Source organism: Halyomorpha halys, unplaced genomic scaffold, assembly GCF_000696795.3.
Source record: "Halyomorpha halys isolate HHAL.00 unplaced genomic scaffold, Hhal_1.1 Scaffold1444.1, whole genome shotgun sequence".
Classification (NCBI taxonomy): Eukaryota; Metazoa; Arthropoda; class Insecta; order Hemiptera; family Pentatomidae; genus Halyomorpha; species Halyomorpha halys.
Genome location: NW_027116120.1, coordinates 79,376 through 88,887, shown reverse-complemented (window position 1 = coordinate 88,887; position 9,512 = coordinate 79,376). Strand labels below are relative to the sequence as shown.

At 29.4% G+C, this 9,512-nt stretch overlaps 1 protein-coding gene across 3 annotated transcripts in view; it reads right to left on the bottom strand.

Moving 5' to 3' along the window:
• LOC106689738 (SERPINE1 mRNA-binding protein 1) overlaps positions 1–9,512 on the bottom strand; it is a 61,145-nt gene that overhangs the window by 29,146 nt on the left and 22,487 nt on the right. The window contains exon 1 of one of the 3 annotated variants that reach the window (XM_014434896.2): positions 4,521–4,724. The exons of 1 other annotated variant lie outside the window; for it this stretch is intronic. The gene's annotated coding sequence lies outside the window, so the exon portion shown is untranslated. Of the gene's footprint in view, positions 1–3,287; positions 3,359–4,520; positions 4,725–9,512 lie in introns of those variants that run through there. One more of the 3 variants, XM_014434899.3, reaches the window with a different exon arrangement.

Below are 9,512 nucleotides of genomic sequence, written 5' to 3'. Positions count from 1 at the left end.
ATAAGTATGGTCCTTATAAATCTATTTTGTATAGTTGTTTGTACTCTAATAATACATCTTACATAATTAGAAAGTAAATTAAAAGTGCGTCAGCATATTTTCCTCTAGGCAACCGGGTTTCAAGCACTTGTCAACTTTAGCTACATTGACTTAAACGATCTAGAACTACGTTAGTTCATTTAAACAAATGTAATACACATTACTCAAATATTGTTTAGAATAATGTAAAAATGGATGCAAATTTATTTAATATTACAGTTTTATATATTTTTATTCAGAAGTCAAAATATTAGTTATGAGATCTATTAAGGGAATTACTTTTTTTAAATACTTTTTTTTCTTACCGGTTCATATAAATTGCTCAATCATTTCCTAGTTAACTTAAGATACGTGTAAATTAAAATATTAAAAAAAATAATAAATACAAAAAAAATAAAAAACCTCACGGTTGGTCCTAACGATGTTTGCGTTTACGATTTACGACCCCTGAGGCACTTATTGTTTCGTTAGCCTCTGATAATATACACTTTAAGAAATTCTTTTCTTTTGTATACAAAATATTTTGCCTTTTCTTATGACTCATGAAGGTCCTAAACGTTAAGCGGAAATGGTCAATGTTTCTAGATAGTGAAAGGTCCTTCAGATTAGACAAGTGTGACACATTTTTAAAAAGTATCATTCAAAGTTCTATTCAATTTCATAAATTACTTGTTTTCAATAATACTATATAGCACCCCAAGTCAATATTCTATTTAAAAAAATTCAGATAAAATTTTCAATATTAAAAAAACATATTTTAAGAACATTCAGTGAAGATTCAGACACAGCCCAACAAGTCATAAAAGTAACAATTAATATGATATTGACACATTGATGCATGTTATTCACATATTAAACACATAAAAGATATATCCAAACACATAAAAAATTAAGGAAGACACATTTAATATGTTATTGACACATTGAGGAATGTTATTGGCACGTTAAACAAAAAAATATAAATATATATATGAAAGTAACATTGAATTGACACATTTCAACATGCTATAGATATAACATCAAAGGTATATAGATATAACAGACATATTACAAACATTAAAACACATACATGCAATGAATACAAGTATAAACCATTTAAATATATTATGAATAAACATTTAATAACATTAAAATATTAATTTTCACATAAATGCTAGATGTGTGTGAAAACGAGTGTACCAATTTGACAAAATTTATATTAAAAGACATCATAGAAATTTTATGAGATGATATCTATGATGACTACATGTACTCATACTACATTTTACTTAAGCGACTATTTTAAAGTAATGATGGATATTTTTGCAAATTTATGTATTAAATATTATTTATATATGTTTATTCGGATGTCAGAATATCAATTTAGTCGATTAAGACCAAAAAATAATTTTTAGAGAGATCAACTGCTTAGTAAAATTATAGGAACGAGTTAATTCAACAAAAGTTAAATCTTTAATGTCCGACCAAATATAATCTTCCCATCTACGTTTTGCCCGAATCTTATTTTGTCCGTCGGGTTAGCGCATACTATACATTTTCCGATGCAAATATATATGATAAGTGTATGAAAATATATATAATGTAGAGATGAATACATATAAATAAAGTCGATAGTTGAGTTAATTGATATGGTTAACGACTCATTTAAACAATATAATAAAAATGTTAATATTTTATATTTATCTAAAATGAAACCTAGGTGTGAGAAATAATTTGAATTGAGAGTTCTTAAAGACAAATTTAAAACGTAAAAAATAACATGTTTTATCCATGAGCCATCAAAATGGATAAAATTTAACTCATAAAAAAAACTGTTTTTTTTTTTTTATCGCTCTTAATAGCTCTATCGATAATATAAAATATTTAAAAATAAAAAAATATTCCTAGAATCAGACAAAAATGATATTTGTTTTTAAAGCATTTTCTTCGCTTAATGTACTGCCATTAGTCCAATATTAATATTAATGCCACTTAATATTCCAAATTAGTATAAATTACTTGTTTATACTTCATGATAAACTAAGTAATATTTGGCAGAAAACATCACTCTACATGATGGAAAAACATCAGACATATGAAATACTTCTCTTAGAACATTAGTTAGGAATCAAATATAGGAAAACAATTATAAATATGTTATTGACACATTGAGACATGTTAAACACATGTAGGGAGACATACAGATAAACATTAAAACACATACATGCAGTCAGTAAAATTACAAAAACATGAATGTAGAAAACAGAACTTAAAATGTAAGACACAGTTAAAACAAAACTCCTACAAACTTATTTAAATTTTAACATTAAAAGAAAAAAATGATAGTAAGAGTTTTAGAAAAAATATTTTATAGAGTCATGAGACCACAATAGTTTAAATATAGAAAAGTTCATAAGGCCGGAATCATCTCTGTGTGGAGTCAACCTGTTGCGTTGTTTCGTTCACAGGCGACCTCAATATTTCTTAATGTTTCAACAATAATTTAAAATCCCAAAATAATAAATTATACAAACTTTATTTATTTATTAATCGAAAAAATTAGAGATTTTTTAGTGACAAAATATACTCAAGAATCAGTCATTGACATAAAAAAATAAATAAAATTTGTAGGAGTCAGTTTTATTAGATAATTTAAAATATAGTTGAAAATACTGAATAATTATAATTAAATATTTATAACCTGATTTAATTAGGAATTGCTAACTAAACATATAATAAAACATTTTGAAATGTAAGAAGATAATCTGTGAGAGGGTCCTTAAAGGCATAAATAGTAAAAACAATTAGAGGTAAAACCAACGTTTCCTCCCACTTTAAAGGGATTCATCAGGAGAATCATTAAGAACATGATATAAACATTGTAAAATATCATGAACAAATTAGAATACAAATAGAATGAGTATAAAAAGTTATTTAAAAAAAAAAAAAAATGAACACGGTAAGTTAAGAAAATATAAAAATGGGTAAATAGAAAATTAGTATTATTTTTTTTTAACGTACTATTCAATTTACATTCTAATTGCCTTAGCATATTTTACAATAATTGTATCAAGTTTCAATTTGGCCTGGATGAAGCCTAGCAAATTAGGGCGAAACGTTGGTTACCAATAATTGTTTCGTTTTTAAAATACTATGGGGTATCTTCCTAAATATAAAATTCTTTTAATTCCTGATAAAAAAAATTTCCGTATTAGAAATTTCAATCTGACAATTATATTTAAATATGCAATAAAAAATAAAAACACTACCTTATAATTACTTTACAAAAATTATTTGTGGTAACTAAAATTTTAAAGGAGAATGCAGTTATAAGAAGACAAACTTTGAGTGAACACATGGCGACTGAAAGGACAAGTGACTCAGATATTTATTCAAAGATATCTCGTAATCCTATACCAAGCCGCTATTTACAAAACGAGAATATCCGAAACTCAACTAATAAATAATCCATTTAATACTTTTTTCACTTGCATATTGATAACATAAATTCATGCATATTAATAACATAAACTACGTGTTCTCTACGGATTACACACACACCTCTATTAACTAATCATGCAACAATTGGACATAGTGGGAGGGATTATAATTATTCATAATTATCAAATAGGTTATTATGATGAAAAATGTTTGCAAATAATTAAATAATTTTATCTCTAGTTAAATTATCAATGTAAATAAATCGATAGTTGTATATTAATCGAGATATGGATCGGATACACCTGACTAATTTGGGGGCTATCAGTCGGTAATGGGCCCTTCCCGCCATTTTGATCATCAGTCATCCCTGATAGCAATCTGAAACCCGACACGCGGTGGACCCGTTGACGTATAGCAGCTATTTATTAACCTTTATTATTCAATTTATGAACAGAAATAAATAAAATGGAGAATAACAATTATAAAGAAAGAGCGAGATGATAATGAATAAGAGTTAGGAGCATGGCGGCGGCTGGAATGCAACAGGTTTATTCGAAAACTTATTTCTTTTCTGTTTGACCGATATAAATTTAAATCAAACTTATTATTAATAATAAAACAGAGAAAAATAATAATAAAAAAACTGAAAAAATTAAATGTTGATATATTGACTATTATTATATTTTAACAAGGGAGTGCAAATAATTTTTTCATAAATAAGAAGATGGTCAGGGTTTCGGTCAATAGAGAAACAAAAATAGTTTACAACTATTTATTTTCCGACGTTTCGCCCCACTTTGCAGGGCTTCATCAGGGCTGTTCAAAGCAAACGGGTGAAGCAATCAATTTTTGCTTTGAACAGCCCTGACGAAGCCCTGCAAAACGTCGGAAAATAAATAGTTGTAAACTATTTTTGTTTCTCTTTTGACCGCAACCCTGACCATCTTCTTATATATCAGTTTTACGGTCAACTATATATACATATATAAAATATTTTTTTCGGTGCAATTTAAAAAAATAAAAGAAACTACAATTTTTGAATAAAATACAATTTTACAAACCTTGTGGAAGTTCCAATAATAATAAACACTTTACGAAGTTCCCTCCAACTGGATGAATGAGTTCATAATTCGTAAAACTGTTCTCTCAAATTTCGATACTGTATGGCAAAAACACTAGAAATGTATCGTGAAAATGGTCCGATTTGAGACTGAGACAACACAAAGATTCGACAGACAGACCGACGGCTGAGAACTAACTACTTGCATGTCCCCCGTTGGCGGCTCCCCACTCTTTCAAGGTCGCGGCACACCGTTATCCCCACCCTAGGTTCCTTCGGGGGACCGTGATCTCCATGGACTTGGACAGGTCTTCAAAGCCACATACATACTTCTGCCACTTGCTGCAAATGCAGAATAATTATGCTGGGTCTACATGTTTGGCACTTGTCGCAAATCCAAGACTTGTGCAAATGCTTACTTGACAAAGGGTGCAAAAAACGGGGTATCCACATACATGTTTCGTTATTTTGAATTTTGAGGGCTATAACATTCGATTTACTCTATTTTTATTTTAAAAAGAAGAAAATATATAGAAAATGAAGGTAAATATTTTAAATGAAAATATTTTGACTTCATAATAATGTTGTTTTACTAAATAAACTTTCTTTAAAAATCAGCGATCTTGCAAATAAATTTTTCTGTGAAAACTGACATTTCGTATGAAACGATCCATTGATTATACATTCCGAAGATTGCGAAAATCCTTAGACACCACGGAAAGCCTAAATAAAAAACAATACAAGTCCAAACGCCTTTAGATTTGTGCCCAAACCCCACAATCGACCACCCAGGTTAGCTACCCATTCAGGCAACTTGTACAAGCCAAACCAAATAACCCTTCCACACACTTGCTCCACCTTGACACCTTCAGAAAATGGTCACTTGAGCCACCAGGATGAAGAGTGAAATCACCAATAAACAAGTAAATTGTTTCTAGGGTTGCCCAAGGAATATACTAAAACAAATTATTTGGAGGAAGCAACACATAACACATTTTCCTAACTGGGTTTGGGGAATAATCCTTGAAATAGCCCCCCATAAATGCTGTTATGACTTTAAGTAAATATTTAAAATATATATATAAATGATTGCCTGTATTGTTTCAAATTATGATGAAAATGGTCAGGGGTGCGGTCAAATGGAAACAAAAAATGGATAACAACTATTTTGATCTAAACCTTTGGCCGCACTACCGACTATCTTCTTCATAATTTGAAATAAAAATATTATGTTCATATACTATTAGTACAAGAGCCAGGGAGAAACAAACAACAGTTATTTCACCTCAATTTGATATTAATTTAATGAAAACTATGTATAATTATAGTCAAAATGATGATTGATGAGTCTGCCAAGTATAGGTAGGGAGAATAAAAACTGGTGCCTGTTTCAAAACTTTAAAAAAAATAATTTTTCATTCAGAGCTATATATCTTTAAAAATATCAGTAACACTAGAAAACATAAGAGAACATCATTTAAAGTAGAATAAATTTGTTAGAACATAAGCCCTAATAGAGCTATTTACGTTCAATAGTATTTTTATGGTATTTGAGAAAATAAATTCACAAAATGTTAATTTCAAGTTGTTTGGATATAAAATTTTTATATAATTGGATATTAAATAATATATTTTTCAAAAATCAAAAATTTTATATCCAAACATTTTTGATTTTTGAAAAATATATCTCAGAAACCATACGTACGTATGTCTGCCAGCACTCTAAGTAAAGATAATTAAACTTACTATAAGGTAGTTTATGACACGTATCTTCGTAAGGGTAGTAGTTTTTATGATATTCGCATTTCAATATAAATTTCGCACATGAAATTTTGTCCAAACAACTAGAAATTCATTTATTTTAGCAAATATCATAAAAATTACTACTCCTATGAAAATGAACGCAATAAACTACTTAATAGTACATTTAACTAGCTTTAATTTGAGTACTAATAGACATTTGTACGTCGAATAGTTTTTGAGATTTATATTATTCAAAATAAATACACTAACTTCTGATTATTAGTACATTTTTTATAAAATGTTGCTTTTTAATAAACTTTATCCCTAAACCACTTTATAGGAAGTTTAATTATCTTTATTTGGAGTGGTGGCAGACATACGTACGTATGTTTTCTGAGATATATTTTTTCAAAAATCAAAAATTTTATCCAAACAAATTAACATTTTGTTGATTTATTTTGTCAAATACAATAAAATAGGTCTATTAGTGTTCGTATTTTAGCAAATTTAATCTACTTTAAATGAATTTCCATTAGGTTTTCTTTGTTGTTGATAATTTTAATGATATAGAGCTCCGGATTTTTTTTTTAAACCCTTTGAAACAGCCGCCATTATTTATTCCCTCTTACTATGCTTGGTCATCGACTTTGACTAGTATTTATACATAGTTTTCATTAAAGTATTGTCATTAAATATCAAAAATTGGTGTAAAATAAATGACTTTTTTTTTCCACCACCCTCTTGTACTATTTTGTGAGCAGTGGCTCTGTTGCTAGGAGCTGTTCTCGATTTCTGTTTAGTATATTTCAGTTATGTAATATATAATATATTTATGTTTTTTAAAAATTAATTTGAAATAATTATGAAACAATATAATGCCATGTAGTAATACTTATAAAACGAAATATTTCCTATTCTAACTTCTAACTTCTTAGGTTCTCCCACGAATCGTGATTCATTGGTGAGAATCAATCCAGAGTAAGATTCATTCTAAGGAGTTGACTCGTTGATTCGATTTCCCATCTACCTGTCCATCAACACATTCAACTTTTTGTTCTGCGAGTAGTTGACATAAAGAAGCTAAGAACGAAACCTATTAATATATCATACTTTCTATTTATTATTCTTTGAACAGCTTAGACAAAATCTATAAACAATAAATACATAGTAACTGAGGCGGACAGAGCAGACAGCGGCTGGTAGAAGAGCGGAGCTGAGAGATGTTGAGTCCCGGGAAACCAGTTCTGGCCTGGGTCAGTTTTTATTAAGTTTTTTTCTCAGTGCCTCTTTCATTCCTAATTCCTTCAAGTAAAAGCATTTTATAGTGCATATAGCTTTTTTAGGATCCCACTTTTAATTAAGATTTTATTTGCTTATTGAAACGGTGAAGTTCATCACCTCTATATAGATTTAAAAAAAGGCTTGCAATCATATTATTACGCAAGCAATTTCGGAGATATAGGTTTTTTTTTTTTCTTACCTCCTGGAGCAAAGAAAAAGGCATTTACAAATATATATATATACATATACCGGCTATTTCATTTTCTTGTTTTGCCGGGATGGCAAGAGATATAGGAGGAAATACGTTTGAACATATAGGCTTAAGTAATTAGATTCTACGGTAACTAGAAAAAACGAAATTTATGGGGAAAAACTAGGTTGAAGGCGGGAAATGCTTGAATTTCGAAACTGCTAAACTCTAGCCTTCTACCGAAAAACTTAAAAATTAAAATTTACAAAACTATTATCCTTCCTACTGTTCACTAAGGATGCGAGACGTGGGCCCTAGCCCTAATGAATGAACAGCGCCTTAAGGTTTTCGAAAATAAAGTATTACGCAAAATATTCGGACCGAAAAAGGATGAATTAACGGGAGAATTTAGAAGATTATAAAACACTGAATTAAGGGACCTACACCCGGTAAATATAATTCAAGTTATTGCATTGCGGCGTGTAAGATGGGCATGTAAGGTTGTAGGGCTTAGTAACGAGCGGATCCCTAAAATGTTAATTAACAGTGCACTAAGAGGTAGACCGAAACGTAGATAAGAGGATTGTGTTAAAACTAATTTAGTATAATTGGGTTTGGAGGTGCATCACTGGAAGGATATATGCAAAGAGGGTTTAGTGGTATCGGCATTGAACCTTTGGGATCGTTAAGCCTTCATTATTATTATGACGATTCTATTGACCACTAGAAGCAGTATTATACATTAATTGATCAGTGAATGAATACGAAAGAAGTAAATAAATATAGTACTGTTTAAATAAAATAAATTTAAATAAATGTAGGACGTTTCGGTCAATTCAATTAAAAATTCATTGCTGTGGTAAAGTATAATAGTGAACATTGACTGTGATTAAAATTTTTAATTTAAAGTGAAGATAAGACAAAATAAGGTAACTTTGGACCGAAATTATTGACCTGGGCCGAATAGCCTGCGTTAAGTTTTTAAAATTGTCCTTGGGGATGGACGAATTGTCAGAAACTTTTGACTTATAATGAAATATAGATTGTTATGATACTAAAATTGGATAAAATTTATTTTATTTATACAATTATAACCAGTCTCAAGAAAGTGTAAAGATTATATATAAATCTAGTACGTTCAATATAAATGTTTATAACAATGAAGTTAATAATAATAATAATATTATGTAGTTATTGTACAATTTGAGCTAGTTTTGTAAAAATATAGTAATGGAATGAAAAAATAAAATTTAATAGCAATGTTAAAAAATTAATTCGTATTTAATTTTTTAGAGAAGAGATTTAATTTTCATAAACAGTTGTAGTCGGATAGAAACTTTTTGGAGGAATTGACCATGTGTTGTTTTGTGTGGGAACTGGATGGAGAAGGAGGGTGAATAACAAACAATTTCTACGCTTACAATTCTACACCACTCAAAACTTCTTCAAATTAAGAGACTAAACATCATGAATACAAAATATATATATTTTTAACGGTAAAAATAAAAAAAAAAAATTTACTGCTACAACCAATAAAGGTTCAGGAGTGTAGTACTTTGTAAGGAAGTACTGTCACTAAACCAGTGGTTGTGCAAGGTGATTTGGCCCGAATCACCGCTCGACCGCCAATTTACCTTCTTTATGAGGCTGGGTGGACACCGGAGGGGTTCCGGACCCACAGGGCTGACTCATAGCTAACAAATAATTACAGCCTGATTGGAACCCATGTCACCCCACTCCCCAATAATAATATAATTATTATTAATTAATGAGAACAAA